The sequence below is a fragment of the Triticum dicoccoides genome, chromosome 3B (assembly GCF_002162155.2).
Source record: "Triticum dicoccoides isolate Atlit2015 ecotype Zavitan chromosome 3B, WEW_v2.0, whole genome shotgun sequence".
Lineage (NCBI taxonomy): Eukaryota > Viridiplantae > Streptophyta > Magnoliopsida > Poales > Poaceae > Triticum > Triticum dicoccoides.
In genome coordinates this window covers 584,459,585-584,476,062 of record NC_041385.1, presented here as the reverse complement: position 1 = coordinate 584,476,062, position 16,478 = coordinate 584,459,585, and positions in this window count along the sequence as shown.

Genomic DNA, 16,478 nt, shown 5'->3' with positions numbered 1-16,478 from the left:
CTAGTGGTTGAGAATTGCATTCATTGTGATATCTCAAGGAGAATAGGGTGAGCCTTTGTGGTGTTCATGTGTCTTCGTGCTAACACCCATCCTCCAATAGTGACTAGCCTCCCTCCCAGGATGTGAACACTGGGATGCATCATCTTCTTAGAAGTTTCGGTTATCCCTAACCCTCGCTCTCTAGTTTTGGTTTACTTTGGTCATTTGACCTAGCACTTGATGTATCATATTGTGTTGCTTAATCACCATATATATCACTGTGGTCACCTTATCACACTGAGTAAATCACCTTAGCAATTGTTTAGGCTCATCTTTATATTAAAATTTTAATTGTACCTATTCACTCCCGTAGGCCCATCTTGATCCTTTCAGCGGCGCCCTGCAACCGGCAGCGCTTGGTTGAGGTGAGGAGAAGGGGGAGTAGAGATAGCGTGGTTTGAGGCTTACCACGACAGTGGGGGAGGGCGGCGATGGTCAACAAGCGCGAAGGGAGCGGGGCAAGGAGTCAAAGTCGGTGAGGACAGGCGGCAAGAGAGATATCTAGGCACGCTGCTAGGGAGTTGGAGAGAACCGGGGGTTGGGGGATTTTGGGAAGTCCCCCTAGCAGCCAAAATCTTAAGGGGAACCTATTAGTGGCGGGCTGAAAGGATCGGGATGGACCTAGAGGGGGGGTGAATAGGTACAATTACAAATTTTTATTATTCCTTAGCAATTTTAGGCAATAATGTGGAATATGAAGGTGAGCTTAACAATTGCAAGTGAGTACTAAGTACTAAGCAAGTAACACAAGCACATAAGTAAGCAACCTCAATATGATGTAAGTAAGTGCAAAGAGACAAGTAACCACAAGTAGAGAGTTAGGGTTAGGAATAACCACAACTCCGGGAGACGAGGATGTATGCCGATGTTCACTTCCTTGGAGGGAAGCTAGTCACCGTTAGAGAGGTGGATGTTACCACGAAGGCACACCAACGCCACGCAGGCTCACCCTGTTCTCCCTTTGAGACAACACCACGGAGGCGTTTCTCAACCACTAATGGTAGACCTTGGGGTGATCCCCAAACCCTTACAAACTTTCCGAGGGTAATCACAAAGGTTGATTCCTCTCCGAAAGACTCCTACCGCCTAGGAGTCTCCAACCTCCAAGAGTAATAAGAACGTTGGGGAAAAGCTCAAGACTTGGTCAAATCACAAATTCCTTTGGTGCAAAGAAAGGGAAGGAGTGGATCATCACTTGATCGGAGAACTTCTCTCAAAGACTCCTAAATCACTTGGGGGTCTAGGATTTGATGTAGGTGATTGAGAGAGAGAGTGAAGAGTGTTATTGGCAAGCTCAAAGTGAATGGTCAACCATATCCCGTGGAGGGGAGAGGTATATATATAGTGGGTATGCAAAAGTGACCGTTTGGGGACACTTTAATGCACAGGACAGGTCAGACGTTCGGACCATACTGGACGTCCGGTGGCACAAATGAGTCCGGACGTCCGATACTTATCGATCGTCCGGCCACTGGAAATATATAAGCCACGGATCAGTGCACAGGATACGGACGTCCGAGACGTGTCGGACGTCCGGAGCCCGGAAGACCGGAGAAGCCCGGAAATCCATAAATACGGTTCTGTGGTGAAAGTGTCGGACGTCCGAGACCTGCCGGACATCCGAAGGTCGGACGTCCGGAGAGTTCCGGAAATCCATAAATATCATTCTGTAAAGGAACACCGGACGACCGGAGGGAGCCGGACGTCCGGACAGCTGAGAGAGATCGGACGTTCGTAGAGTACCGGACGTTCGGAGAGAAAGAATAGGAGTTGTGGGTTTTGACCAAGTCTTTAACTAGATCCAACGATCCCCTCTTAATAGTGCGGGATCCCTATACTCAAGAACAAACCGTAAACAAAGTCAATGTCTTGTATCTCCATTCTTGAGTTATATGCATATCGTCCCAGTCATGATCCACACACATGGTCTTTGGGACATAATCCTGAGATATACTTGATAAACATGATTAGTCCCTAACATACATGTTATCATCACCATCAAAATATGATTAAGGGCATGATTGCACTTTCAATCTCCCCCTTTTTGGTAGTTGATGACAACATATATGCACACACAAAAAAAAATCGAAAGGATTTGTTGTGGAGCTCAATAATCAAGAATAAGCAAGGAAGAATAAGCAAGAAATGAGCTCCCCCTCAATATGATACCATAGAGACTAAACATGAAGAGGGCTGCCCCTCAAAATGATACCAATGCAACTAAATCTCATACACAAGATACTCAAGAAGTAAACTCATAACTCATATCATAGAACATAAGTTTCGACAATCTCATACATAAGTTCGATACAAGCTAATCCACAATCATAGCAATGAGTTCGATTACATGCATAGGAGCCTACTCCCCCTTGGCATCAAATATCCAAAAATTAAGAAAACAAGGGGGGAACATAACAGCATCAGAGATCATCCTCATCATCATCATCATGAGCACCACCGCCACCCGCCTCGTCGAAGAAATCAGCCCACTCAGGACCCGAGGGGAAACCAAAATCAGAAGGAGGCTCGGCAGGAAGGCGTTCATCGTCACTCACATCATACACTCTGGAGTCTCTCAAACGAGCCTTCAGAGCGTTCTTGGAAGTGACCATGCGAGTGACAACATCGTGATGTTGGGATCAATGAAAGGTGAACATCTTCATCATTGCAGAGTGAGCCTTCCCAAGAAAGCGAGCCATGCGCCCAAAGGGTGCAGAACTGGAAGGAGAACGGGCAGTATGAGATGGAACACTAGCTGCGGTGCGACGAGCAGGAGCATTAGGAGGAACATAATCATCCGCCATGTGAGCTGGAATGACCCATCGCTCATGCACGTGAGTGCGGATAATGGGAAAAGAAGTGACACTCTCGATAAAAGCCTGAAGGAAGGGGGCATGAGGAAAGGCCCGCTTGTGCTGAAGGCTAGCGAGGCGGATCTCATGCCATAGAAAGTGTGGAACATTTATCTTCCCTTTTGGGGATGCAAAGAGGCGACGCATGAGATCAATGCAATAGCTATTGAAAGAGCCTTTGTCACCCATCTTGGGATAGATGGTGCGGATGACACACTAATAGATGATGTAAAAGGGGGAGCGCCAAATGGAAACTTGGTTCAGACCTTTTTGTTTCTCTATGTTATTCAAAGTGGGTATCGGTTTGATAAGATTCGCATAGACCTCAATGCCCTTGGGCCTATGGTTGGGGTCATCCTTGTGGATTTTGAACCTGGTGTCAGGAAACCCAAGGGCATTAACAAATTGAGCATAAGATGTTGTGAGCACAGCGTCGGAAGTCATCCAAGTGACAGTGTTATTAGGATGAAAAAAGCATGTGGCATAGAATTGATGAATGGCAGCTTGGTTAAAGTCATGTTGAAATGCAAATGGAGCAGCAAGATTAGATGACTCAATGAGCTCAATAGCCCCCGGATATTTTTCCGGATGAGTGCGAATATGCTCTAGGTCAATGCAGACATGGAGAGACAAGCCTTTAGGAATGACAATAGTGGTAAAGATGTCGGCTTGAACATTAGCGCAAAAATGACTATCCTGAGAATCCCTAACAACAGTAAAGTGATCAACATCGCGATGCAACTTAAGATAAGATCCGGCGGGAACCTCGTTGAACTGCTTAACATGGCGGCTTAGTGGTAAAGGGGGCTCAAGCGAGATATGACGAGCATCACCGTGGGGTTGCATCGGAGGAGGAGGAGGCTGGAAAGTGGGACGACGAGTTCCCGGCTTGGGTGCAGAAACGCAAACACCAACAAACGGGGCCGGTTCCACCTCCTCAAGTTCATCCTCAAAGTCCGATCCCTCCGAGTAGGAGTTGCTAGACGAGTTGTGAGGACGGGCGGCATGCTTCCGAGGACGAGCCGCTCCTGTGAGTCATCGGAGCCACCACGACAATACGAATGAGCCGGCCCACCGGTGACTTGCTTGCGTGCGGAGTTCTTGGTCTTAGGCATCACGACCTAGGGGAGAAGGAAGACACAAATCAACACCCCACCATAGATCGAGGAATCGATGCATGAGGGAGAGAAGATAGGGCCTACCTTGGAGTGAGGAACACGGAGGAAGTTGGCGACCAGAGCGAATCAGGTACGGCCACTGAAGCTTGAGCGGAGACAGAGACGAACAGAGGAAACCGCGGCGAGGGGCGTGGCCACGTCGTGGAACCCGAGTAGAGAGCGGCCCCGGTGAGGGGCACGGTGGCATGTGGCCGCAGCGAGGAGCCATGGAACATGAGCGGCGGCGGTGGGGAGCAGAGGACAGGAGCGGCGGCGGTGGTGGGCAAGTGGATTAGGGTAACTGACCCAAAAACCTACCCCGTGCTATATATAGGAGCCTGTGAAAATGACCGGACGACTGGAGCGTACGGACGACCGATGTCGAATAAAGGTCCGCACGACCGACGCCTGGGCCAGGAAAAAGAAGTATAACAGAGAGGATTTTACGGACGATCGTGAGACCTCGGACGTCCGGCGCCTGGGCCAGGGAAGGAGATCGGAGAGGATTTTACGGACGTCCGGATAGGCCGGACGACCGGGCAGAGTTCAGCAGAGAAGATTTTACGGATGTCCGGATAGGCCGGACGACCGGGCAGAGTTCAACAGAGAAGATTTAACGGACTCCGGAGGTCTACGGATGTCCGGGGTTTGAGAAACGCTCAGACGTCCGGTAATCCACGAATGTCCGGCGCCAGAATTGGAGAGAGGACTAGGTGCAGTTATATGAGCTACTGATCATGATGAGGAGATGATGTATACCGTTCATAGTAAGAATTTCTTATTAAGTAACTAGTACCCTATCCCAATCAATAATAATCATATATCACTCTAATATTGTTCTAATGATACGAGTGGTGGCTACTGCCACCATGTATGAGTATACGTGACATGACACGGAAAGATTTGAACTTTGAGTGCATAATCACTACTCCATCATGGAAAGCACCATAGTTAGATGTTATGGTAGCTTTGAGAGTGTTTGTTCGGTTTATGCATTTCATAGGATGAGGATACTCATGAGTTGAGTGTCTCCCCCTACATATATGCCTACATCAAGACAAGACATTAATTTTATGCATGAATGGGTACTAGATTTCACATAATATTGTCAAGCTCCAAGATATCAAGTTCACGCCTAAGTCGACAAAACCTTGCTTCATCCAATGGTTTGGTGAAAATATCTTCCAGTTGCAAATTTGTACCAATGTGATCAATGTGAATATCACCCTTCTCAACATGATCTCTCAAGAAGTGATACCTAATATCAATGTGCTTGGTGCAGAGATGATCCTTGGGGTTCTCAGCAATGTTGATGGCACTATCATTATCACATAGAAGAGGCACATGTCTATAGGTGATACCGTAATCCTTCAAAGTTTGCCTCATCCATAATAACTGAGTTGCACAACTGGCGGCAGCAATGTATCCAGCTTCTGCGGTAGAGAGGGCAATACAATTTTGTTTCTTCGAGGACCAACTTACCAAGGAGCGTCCAAGAAACTGACATGCACCGGATGTGGACTTACGATCAGCTTTGTCTCCAGCCCAATTCGCATCCGTGTACCCAATGAGATCAAACTTAGCATCATTGGGGTACCATAGACCCAACTTTGGGGTGTGAACAAGGTATCGAAGAATATGCTTAACCTCCTTATGATGACTTTCCCTAGGGGAAGCTTGAAATGTAGCACACATGCATACACTAAACATGATGTTTGGTCTAGATACACAAAGATAAAGCAATGTACCAATCATAGAGCGGTATTTAGATGGGTCGAAGGGGATACCGTTTGTGTCTTTAGTGAGTTGAGTGTTATTTTGGTTGGCATGGGTGTCTTGCATGGACTAGCATCAGACATACCAAACTTCTCTAGGATATCCCTGAGGTATTTTGCTTGAGACAAGAAAATTCCTTCTTGAAATTGTTGAATTTGAAATCCGAGGAAGAACTTCAAATCCGCATTGAGTGACATTTCAAAATTCTTGGTCATTGAAGCCACAAACTTCTTGCACAAATGAATGTTAGGAGAACCAAAAATGATATCATCTACATAGATTTGGCATAAGATCAAATCACCCTTATCCCTCTTAGTAAAAAGAGTGGGATCGATCACCCCTCTCACAAAACCATCATCGAGTAGAAACTTCTTTAAATGATCATACCAAGCACGAGGTGCTTGTTTGAGGCCATACAAAGCCTTATGAAGTTTGTACACATAGTCTTTGTGATCGGGATCAACGAACCCAGGTGGTTGTGACACATATAATTCTTCTTGTAGAGGACCGTTAAGAAAAGCACTCTTCACATCCATTTGATGTAGTGTAAAGCCATTTAAAGCGGCATAAGCAAGTAAGATGTGAATGGATTCAAGACGGGCAACGGGGGCAAAGGTCTCACCAAAGCCCAAACCTTCAACTTGTGAGTACCCTTTCACCACTAACCTTGCCTTGTTGCGGATGATTACACCATTCTCATCTTGTTTGTTCTTGAAAATCCATTTTGTTCCAATGACGTTGTGCTCGGTAGGTGGCCTCTTGACTAATGACCACACTTTGTTGCGTTCAAAACTGTTCAACTCTTCTTGCATAGCAACGAGCCAGTCGTTGTCCATCAATGCATCTTGTACCTTGAGGGTCTCAACACTAGACACAAACGAGAAGTGAGCACAAAAGTTTGTCAAATGTTTACGAGTGACTCTACCTTCCGATATGCCGGTGAGAATTTTGTCAACATCAACACGACCGGCCACTCGAGGCATGATGGAGGTAAGGGTTTCACGAGGTTCAACTTCATGTCCATCATCCATGTCCTCAACATATGGATCATTAATGTGTGGAGGAAGATCTTCTTGCTCATATTGCATTTGTTGAGGTTCATCATCAATGATTGGACTTTCTTGTTCTTGCCCTTGATGATGATCTTGTTCTTGAAGATTATCATGAAGAGAAACTTGATCATCTTCTTCTACTTGGGCTAAGGGCATTGGTTGAGCAATAGGAACTTGTGAAGGTATGGGGGGTGAAGTAGTTTGGTGATGTGTGAGACTTCCATCTTCTTCTGCATCATCATGAGGTTCTTGTTCCATAGGAAGAAGTGCACCAACACCCATGGTCAAAATATCTTGAGAGGAATCTTCTTCACCTGCATCACTTAGATCAACTTGCTCCCCATGGGAGCCATTAAATTCATCAAACACCATGTCACAAGTTTCTACAACACATCCATTGGATTTGTTGTAGACTCTATAGCCGTGAGAGTTTGATCCATAGCCAACAAATATGCCTTCAATCGTTTTGGATTGAAATTTTCCTAACCGTTCTCTTTTGTTGAGGATGAAACATTTGCACCCAAATACACAAAAGTACTTGACATTTGGCTTGTTCCCAGTTAGAAGCTCATATGGAGTCCTTTCCAATATAGTGCGGAGGAAGAGCCGGTTTGATGCATGGCATGCGGTGTTGACAGCTTCGGCCCAAAAACTATGTGGTGACTTGTATTCATCCAACGTGGATCTTGCCATCTCTACAAGTGTACGGTTTTTCCTTTCGGCTACACCATTTTGCTGAGGAGTGTATGGAGCTGAGTATTGATGCTCAATCCCTTCATCACTTAGGAATTCTTCCAAGGTATAGTTCTTCAATTCAGAGCCATTGTCACTTCTTATTGCTAAGATTTCTTTGTCAAATTTCCGTTGTGCTTGCTTGGCAAAATCAATGAAGGTGATCTTTGTCTCGTCCTTGGACTTGAGGAAGAACACCCATGTATATCTTGAGTAATCATCAACAATGACAAGTCTATACTTTTTCCCACCAAGACTATCCCATGAAGGAGGCCCAAAGAGATCCACATGAAGGAGCTCCAGGGGCCTTGAAGTAGACACAATGTTCTTGGGTGGGTGCTTTGATTGATGTTGCTTCCCGGCTATGCATGCACTACACACATGATCTTTCTCAAAAGAGACATTGGTTAGTCCAAGGATGTGATTTTCTTTTAAGAGATCTTGAAGATTTCTCATGCCGACATGGGCTAGCCGGTGATGCCATAGCCACCCCTTGTTGGCCTTGGCCATTAGACAAGTTGCATGGAATGTGCTCTCTTTCGAGAATCAACTGTGTAAAGGTTGCCATCCAACTCTCCAACAAAGGCCACTTCAAGAGTATCTCTCTTAAAGACTTTCACATCCATTAGTCCAAAGAGTGTATCATAACCAACAGAAGCCAATTGGCGAACAGAAAGTAAATGGTATTTAAGGGATTGGACAAGCATGACATTTGCAAGAGACATGTCATTTGTGATAGCCACCTTGCCCAACCCGAGTACCTATCCTTTTGAACCTCCACCAAACATAATGCTCATTAAAGGTTGAATAGCTTCCATGAAATCGTAGAGCAATTTGCTATCTCCGGTCATGTGATTTGTACATCCACTATCAATCACCCGTTTCACTCCACCGGAGAAGTCAACCTACACACAATTAAGACTTGGTTAGAGGCACCCATTTTGCAATGGGACCTCTCAAGTTAGTCACAAGGGTCTTAGGGACCCAAATAGCATAGAATGAATGCATTTCGAGGACCAACAAATTTTGCATAAACTTCTCCATCCTTGGTCTTACGAAGTACATAGGATGGAGGCATGAACTCTTTAGGCTTTTTGAGAGTGGGCATGCCCCTTGTGGCCTTCCCACTCACAACCTTACCTTTCTCCTTGTGCCCCTCTCGTACAAATGTTTCCTTTAGAGGGGTTGTGCACTTTTTGAGAGGACGTCTTCTTCTTGCTTGTGCTTGGGTCAAACCCAAGTCCCTCTTTGGCAAACACCTCATTGTGTTGACTCAATATCTCATCAAGATTCTTTTGCCCTTGAGCACATGTCATGAGACCTTTCTCGATTTGAGCCTTGAGAAAGCGATTTTCCTCAAGAATAGATGCTAGATCACTACTAGAGTTAGTAGTACAAGCATCAACATTGATAATAGGAGAAGAGTAAGCCTTGGCTAGAGTTTCAAGATAACTAAGTTTGAGCGTTTCAAAACTCTTTGTAAGAACGGTGAGCTCTCCTTCCTTAGTCTTGAGAGACACGGATAGAAGCTCACAATCCTTAGAGAGAGAAGCATGAGACTTAACAAGCTTACTTTTATCATTCATCAACTCTTCGCAAGAGTCAATAGCCTTTTTCAAGGAGGCAAGATCATTAGTATGAACATCAATATTTGCACCAATTTTTAAGCATAGTTCATCATTTCATGCTTCCTCATATTGGACTTTCCGCTCAAGGATTTCACATTTTTCCTTTTCCTCGGTGACGAGGGTTTCGATTTCCTTAATGGTGATGGTGTGCTTACTCACCATCTCCATAAGCATGCGAAACATAGTGAGCTTCTTTCCTTTGAGGGAACACATGAACTTATTAAGTTTAGCAAGCATAGGATCATCTAGATCATCATCCTCATAGCTATCCTCCGCATCAAGATACTCATCACTAGGAGTAGAAGGAGTGAAAAGAGGAGGATTTGATCGTGGAGTTACCTTGACCTTGTCAAGAGAGCTTTGGTCCTCTCCATCTTCTACCACTGCCTTTGCCATTAGACAGTTGTGAGTGTTGCCCTTGTAATCCTTCATGTAGTTGTAGGTGACCACATCACCACTCCTGTTTACTAACCTCAAAGTGTTTTAAGAGTCTTGAGCAACTCCAGCAACACCACTAACATCATCCGGATCGGATTCTTCTTGAGCAACCATTGCTTTCCCATCTCTCTTCTTGAGCTTGGAGTTCAAAGGATTTGGCAACTTCTTCTTAGGAAGGGTCTTGGGAAACCTTGGTTTGTCTTCTTTCTTCTCATAAGGGCACTCATTTGAGAAGTAGTTGGTTTCCTCACAGTTGTAGCATTTTCTTACTTTCTTCTTTTGAAATCTTCCCTTGAATTTTCCCGCGCTAAACTTCTTGACAAAGAGAGCCATGTCTTCATATGAAGGACCCTCATCGGATTCAATCTCATCACCATCTTCTCCTTCTTCTTCTTCACTTTGCTCATCTTCACATACAAGCTTGGCCTTCAATGCAAGATTGATCTTTGATGATGGGGTACCATGCATGGCAAGATGTTTTTTCGCATTAGCCTTTGACTCTTCAAATAGTTGGAAGGTGGATATGATGTCATCTGTAGTCATTTCCTTGAAGGTATGGTGTTGTATTATGTCCCACACCATTTGATGGTGATATGGGGCAAGAGCATGAAGCAACTTATCCACAAGGAATCGCTTAGTCATGTTGAATCCATCTTGTGTCTTGTCACACTCACATGACTCAATGTCGGCAGTGAGTGTCATGAGACGCTCATGGAGTTGATTGGGGGTTTCACCTTTCTCCATACAAAATTTTTGCAATTGCCCCTTGGCAATTTCATATTGAGCACTCCTGAGGGCAGAGGTGCCAGTCTTGGATCTTATAACACTTTCCCATAGTTCCTTGGCACTTGTGATGTGTATGAACGGTCTGCTTTGCTTTTCATCCATACCTCTCCTTATACACATGATTGCAGTGTCATTGAGATTATTGTCATAAATTTCTCTTGGTGTAGGGTTCTTTGGATCAACCACATGATAGCCATACTCCAAGATCTCCAGCATCTCATCGTTTCCATGTTGAAGATGATCCTGCATAGCAACTCTCCACAAAGCAAAATCGGAAGTGGCACTAAGTAAAGGAGGTTTGCCTTGAGGATTATATCTTGGTTTCTCAACCTGAGGTCTTGCATAAAGCCAAGGAACACTGGTGTGTTCATTGCTAGGAGGTTGTTGACCAAGTGACGGAGTAGGCACAGTTGGCCTCGAAGTCGCACCACCCGAGAGTGGTGCAAGCACCGTGGACAACGTGGCTATTCTTAGTTGGACCAAGGCCTCAAGAAAAGCCTCATGCTCCTCTTTTTGCTTAGCAAGGTCCCGTTCCAGATCCTTAGATGTAAAGGACTTGACTTCAGAAGAAGCCTCGCCTTTATCCATCAGATCTGCAACCAGGGGAGTCCCATCCGGGTTCATCTCGCTCTAGGGCGGTTAAGCCACAAGAATAGAGCACGAGGCTCTGATACCAATTGAAAGGATCGAGATGGACCTAGAGGGGGGTGAATAGGTACAATTACAAATTTTAATTATTCCTTAGCAATTTTAGGCAATAATGCGGAATATGAAGGTAAGCCTAACAATTGCAAGTGAGTACTAAGTACTAAGCAAGTAACACAAGTAGAGAGTTACCTTAATATGATGTAAGTAAGTGCAAAGAGACAAGTAACCACAAGTAGAGAGTTAGGGTTAGGAATAACCGCAACTCCGGGAGACGAGGATGTATGTCGATGTTCACTTCCTTGGAGGGAAGCTAGTCACCGTTAGAGAGGTGGATGTTACCACGAAGGCACACCAACTCCACGAAGGCTCACCCTATTATCCCTTTGAGACAACACCACGGAGGCGTTTCTCAACCACTAATTGTAGACCTTGGGGTGATCTCCAAACCCTTACAAACTTTCCGGGGGCAATCACAAAGGTTGATTCCTCTCCGAAAGACTCCTACCGCCTAGGAGTCTCCAACCTCCAAGAGTAATAAGAACATTGGGGAAAAGCTCAAGACTTGCTCAGATCACAAATTCCTTTGGTGCAAAGAAAGGGGAGTAGTGGATCTATCACTTGATCGAAGAACTTCTCCCAAAGACTCCTAAATCACTTGGGGATCTAGGATTTGATGTAGGTGATTGAGAGAGTGTGTGAAGAGTGTTCTTGGAAAGCTCAAAGTGGATGGTCAACCATATCCCGTGGAGGGGAGAGGTATATATATAGTGGGTATGCAAAAGTGACCGTTTAGGGACACTTTAATGCACAGGACAGGTCGGACGTCCAGACCATACCGGACGTCCACTGGAAATATATAAGCCACGGATCAGTGCACAGGATACGGACGTCCGAGACGTGCCGGACGTCCGGAGCCCGGAAGACCGGAGAAGCCCGGAAATCCGTAAATACGGTTCTGTGGTGAAAGTATCGGACGTCCGAGACCTGCCGAACATCCGGAGGTCGGACGTCCAGAGAGTTCCGGAAATCCGTAAATACCATTCTGTAAAGGAACACCGGACGACCGGAGGGAGCCGGACGTCCGGACAGCTGAGAGAGATCGGACGTCCGGAGAGTACCGGACGTCCGGAGAGAAAGAATAGGAGTTGTGGGTTTTGAGCAAGTCTTTAACTAGATCCAACGATCCCCTCTTAATAGTGCAGGATCCCTATACTCAAGAACAAACCATAAACAAAGTCAATGTCTTATATCTCCATTCTTGAGTTATATGCATATCGTCCCAGTCATGATCCACACACATGGTCTTTGGGACATAATCCTGAGATATACTTGATAAACATGATTAGTCCCTAACATACATGTTGTCATCACCATCAAAATATGATTAAGGGCATGATTGCACTTTCACGGGTGAGAGAGCTTGCCAGCACTAGTAATGTTGTTACATGTGGCAGGCAGATACTGCTAGACTTTATCGTTAGAGGGTGAATTTGAGCGCTACCCCCCCCCCACTCATATTGTTTTTCGGCAAATTTTTGTAATGTTAGGATTGTAGTATTTGTTTTTAGGTTTAGAGATAGGATCCATTGTTTCTTAGGGTTGAAGTTATGCCATTATAAGCTTCATGTAATTTTTTGGCACTTTTTAGTTGATTTTATATTTTTAGGGTATTAAATTAATTCCTAAGTATTTAATTGAGGTTAATGGTTTTTGATTTAAACAAGGTATAAATGAAGGATGAAAAAGACGAAACTTGTCATGGTGTCATGGTATGACACCTAGAGGGTATGACAAAATTTGGAGAGTTACAGAAAAAAAATGTCAGGTTTGAAGAGGAACTCAAACTATTTTGAGTGAGTTACAGAAAAATTGTGATGCAGCTTGCTTAGAACTAAAGAGTCTCTAAGGAAGTTTCAGAGTAATCAGGTTTGAAGGGGACACAAACTTTTTTTCATCATTTCCCCTTGAAACTTTTTTAAAGTTGCAGATACACTGTTGCATGTCCCAAGTTCAAATTTGGGACTTTTCTAGGTTTATATGGTATATTTAGGGCATTTGATGCATTTCTAGCTATTTAATGGACATAAATCAAATTTGAACTACATGTACAATACAAAATTCTCAAAAATTTATGCAAAAATCCCATTTAAGTTCTTGAGTTTGCATTTAGGTCATATATGCTAGAAACAACTACAAGTTCATTAATTGAATATGTAGCACATACCACATATGCCTCGAGGCCGTACTCACTTTTTAAGTAGCCTACATCATAACCTTTTTCAAATCTTTTTAAAATTTTAACCACATACTCTACATGTCATATAGTGACACCATGCAATGTTTCATGGTTTTTAGACAACATTCAAATTTTCTATAAATTAACAAACATTTACAGAAAGATAAGTTTGTGTTTGAATTTCACATAAACATGTTTCAATTTACCAAACGATTGTTTCATATGAGCTAAATATATGCTAACTACCTTATTTTTATGATATTTCTTCCAATTTTGAACTTTTTAATGTACTTTCGTTTAAATTTGAATTATAATCATTTAAATACAAATTTAACCATAGAATGTCTGAAATATAGCACATATTGAAACTACAAAATTTAATTCCTTTTTCATACAATTCCGTAGGACACTATAACAAAAATATACACAAAATAACTAAAACAAAAAAAGGCGAAATGTTATATCGGTGGCTGGCAATTCTAGGGGACCGTTGTTGGTAACTCTTGTCCCATGTCTAATTGGGCCAGATTAGGGCCCATATTACATGTGGCAGTCGTGGAAAAGGGTCCGTTATTGCTATCATAGATACTTACGGGTCTTTCTCTGTACTCGCCACTAGTAATGCTTGGCCCATGGCTAACCTATGACCATATTACCTGTGGTGGATGCCCCTTGCAAACCTCCACTTGTAAGCTGATAGCAGTGGCAAGCACGTTTTCTCACCTGTCACTGATATACGTCCAAATTACCATTGGCAGTTACCACCGCCTGCTTGCCACCGGTGAGAATCCACATAAAAGTCCTAGTAGTGTTTGGTCCATGAATTAATACTACATTTACGCTGCTCTTAAAGAAAAAAAATGAAATTTTTCAGCTTGACATGATCAACCTCAACTTCTTCATAGTTTTGCACATCATAAAATTCAATAAAAAAAATGCAAATGATAGGCACCATCTTTGTTAAAAGTTCCAGCAAATTGTTATTTCATTATTAAGTTCCATGAAGCACAACTAATTTCAAAGGAACTAACCTTAATTTCAGGTGGAGTAATGCATGTACTCATGAAGTCATCATTATTTGTGGTTGCCAAGTGACACAACTTAGTATTTTCACCAGAAACACTCATTATATCTAAATAAAAGGAAACTACTACGTGTTGTACTATTGTTTTTGATGTTTTTGATATGTAAGAAGTGAAATAAGTAAACTATGATAAATATAAGTACCTAAGAAAATTAAATAACAATGAAGATAAATAATTGTACTGCAAAACCTATGAGATTGAATGTTGATTCCCTCGCAATGGTGCAAAAAAGATTGCTGATCTCGTATACTATTGCTTGGCAGTACTTGTTGGCCCGACAAGTGGTAAATATTCCTCCATGAGAACTAATGTGTCACTGTGTGGAATCAAATGTTTCCAAGCCCAATGCTCACCCCTGCACACAACTAGAAACTTTCTTGCGTCCCCAACAAATATATTAAGGTTGTCAATCTCACCAACTTTCCTAGTTGCAACAAGTTATGAGTGTATCATATGGTTCTAAGTGCTTTTGTATTTTCAGAGTAACTAATTGGGGAAAATAAAAGTACATGTAAAAGTAAAGTGCTGGTTTTTATTTGTGGATTTTTTAACACTCTTTGTGGAGAATTGGACATGGGTTTATAGGTTCACTAGTAGCATCTTTCCCATAAGCAATGACATATGAATATAATTGTCGGTATGCAAGATAAATGATCATGACAATATGGAAAATTATATTATATGGTGTTGAAGAAACATTATTTTTACACCAAATCATATGTTCTTCAAGCTCAATTTATCTTGACTCCATTTAATATATGAGTTAGAAATGCAATCCTAAACCATGAATAGACTAGCGTATGGGCCACTGCACTCCCTCCCACCCCCAGCCCATGAGATTTTCTCATACTAATCCTCAGTAAATGGTCACTGAACAGTAAAATATAGCCAAGGCTTGCTTTATGCCGCCCTCGAGCCCATTCACCCCTCCTATGGTTTGGCCCAAGCTCCGGGCATCTCTCTAAGTGCGACGACATGGTTCAAACTCGCGACCTCTTCGGTGCAAGCGAAGCGGAGTAACCACTACGCCATTTGTCGCTTATGACTAACTAGTTCTTTGTTTCCTTTTATTACCCACCCGAGCCAGTTTTTTTAAGTTCCCTAATAGGTTTCCGGATGGTTTATTTGGGTTTTCTTTTTTTCTTCTTTTCCTTTAATCTGTTTTCTTTTTTTTGCTTCACTTAATGCGTGAATTTCTTTCAAATTCATATTTTTTTTCCAAAATCAATTAACGTTTTTCAACTTCATGAACTTTTTGTTTCAAAATCTGTGAACTTTTTGTCAAATTCATGGTTTTGTTTTTTAAAAATCAATGAATTTATTTTCATAATTGATGAACTTTTTTCATATTGATGATTTTTTTTTTGAAATCGATGAACTCTTTAAAAGTTTCTTCAGCTGTTTTTAAAGTTCTTGAACTTTTTAAAAAATCAATAAACTTTTTTAAATGATGATTTTTTTAAAGATCGTCAACCTTTCAAAAAATCAATGAACTTTTTCCAATTTATGAGATTTTTTCAAAATGGATGAACTTCTTTTTAAAATTGATGAACTTTTTCTCAACAATGATGATTTTTTTAAAAAAAAAAATCGATGAACCTTTTCATTTCCATGAACTTTTTCAAATTCTTGGATATTTTCAATACTTTTTAGAATTCTTTTTCCAATCTATTATATAATTAAGATAAGAGACAAATAAGACACCACAATCTTCCACATAAGCTAAAATAATTTAGACCGTCGATCGATAATATTTACGGCCGAGATTAAAAGATATTACGTTACGTGGCAAAAGTTATGTTTGAACTGACATGTATAAGGTGCATGACTTTTTTTTGTAAAGAAAAGATGAGTTTGCGTTGACATGTTCACACATGTATGGACGATGGCAAAAAAAAGTTTACGTCCAAAGCCATCACGTACCAGAATAAAAAAAATCAAGTAATACATGTCCTACTAGGACACGTAACATAAGGCAGATTTAGTTAAGAGAAAAAGCACATATAAAAAAGGAATCTTTATCTTTATCTTTATCTTTATCTTTATATA